Source organism: Etheostoma spectabile, unplaced genomic scaffold, assembly GCF_008692095.1.
Source record: "Etheostoma spectabile isolate EspeVRDwgs_2016 unplaced genomic scaffold, UIUC_Espe_1.0 scaffold302, whole genome shotgun sequence".
Taxonomy (NCBI): domain Eukaryota; kingdom Metazoa; phylum Chordata; class Actinopteri; order Perciformes; family Percidae; genus Etheostoma; species Etheostoma spectabile.
Window position 1 is genome coordinate 186,183 of NW_022605581.1, and position 1,355 is coordinate 187,537.

The 1,355-nt window shown below is 50.4% G+C and overlaps 1 protein-coding gene across 1 annotated transcript in view; it reads right to left on the reverse strand.

Annotated features, from left to right (window-relative positions):
* Positions 1-1,277: 1,277 nt before the first annotated feature.
* Positions 1,278-1,355, reverse strand: part of lrch4 (leucine-rich repeats and calponin homology (CH) domain containing 4) — a 52,645-nt gene continuing 52,567 nt past the window's right edge. Inside the window, exon 19 of the mRNA XM_032510974.1 lies at positions 1,278-1,313. The gene's annotated coding sequence lies outside the window, so the exon portion shown is untranslated. The remainder of the gene's footprint in view (positions 1,314-1,355) is intronic.

The following is a 1,355-nucleotide window of genomic DNA, read 5'->3' on the forward strand; positions in this document are numbered from 1 at the left end:
GGATCAGGGTCTGGTTCTGTAACGTCCAGGATCCACGTGCGCTAACGAGGCTAAAACAGAGGGAGGGTGACCTCGAGAGGAAGAGCTGAGCTGGAGACACAGTCTCTCTCTAAGGCTGAGCCATGCAGAGAAACCAATCAACCAATCAACCAATCAACCAATCAATCAACCAATCAATCATCCATTTAGAGTTTTCTAAGTTCTCGAGTGAGATCCTGCAACATCTGCATTCAGGTAAAACTCCTGACATCTCTCACTGTTTCCCAATTCCATACTATACACTAAAAGTACACACTATGTACTCACATATGTCTGACCCAAATTGTGTGATCACGTGACTTGTCATTACAGCCAGAGCTTTGAAAGTGAAACCCTTGAGCTGCGTGCATGTTGGTATTTCAGATACAAGTATTTGGGATTTTGCCAATGTACAGTGGTACATGCATTGCTATGTGAATAACACACCACAACAATAACGCTACGTACGTACATACGTTTGACCCAACCTGTGTGATCACGTGACTTGTCATTACCGCCAGAGCTTTGAAAGTGAAACCCTTGAGCTGCGTGCATGTTGGTATTTCAGATACAAGTATTTGGGATCGTCCCGATGTACACGCATTGCTATTTGAATAACACACCGTCACAGTAACGCTTGTGATCAATGGCTGATACCACTGCTCTGAGTCGGCTTTATATCCCTTCAAAACATGTCACGTGGCCCTCATCTGGTCCCTGGGGGCCACAGTCTGAAGCTCTGTGTCCACCAGAGTGCATTGCTGTTAAAAAAAAGGTAGTAGCTAGTATGGCATTGGGATTCAGCTGAGGCTGTGGCTCCGCCCACTCACGTCTCGACCAATGAGACGGAGCAGCTCCGCCTCACACACTTTAACAGAAGACTCCCGTCGCCTCCACACATGCTGGCTGTTACAGAATGAAGGCATTTTCCCGGTCTAGTGTGTGTGTGTGCGTGTGTGCGTGTGTGTCTGTATGTGTGTGTGTGTGTGTGTGTGCGTTGTCCCGTGTGTGGCGGTGGTGTGTGTGTGCGTGTGTGGTGTGTTGTGCGGTTGTGTGTGTGCGGTGTTGTGTGGTGTGCGTGGTGCGTGTGTGGTGTGTGTGGTTGTGTGTGTGTGTGTGTGGTGTGTGTGTGCGTGTGTGTGCGTGTGTGTGTGTGCGTGTGGGCGTGTGTGGCGTGTGTGGCGGTGTGTGCGTGTGGGTGCGTGTGTGCGTGCGTGTGTGCGTGTGTGTGTGTGCGTGTGTGCGTGTGTGTGTGTGTGTGTGTGCGTGTGTGCGTGTGTGTGTGTGTGTGTGTGCGTGTGCGTGTGTGTGCGCTGTGGTGGTGCGTGTGTGTGTGT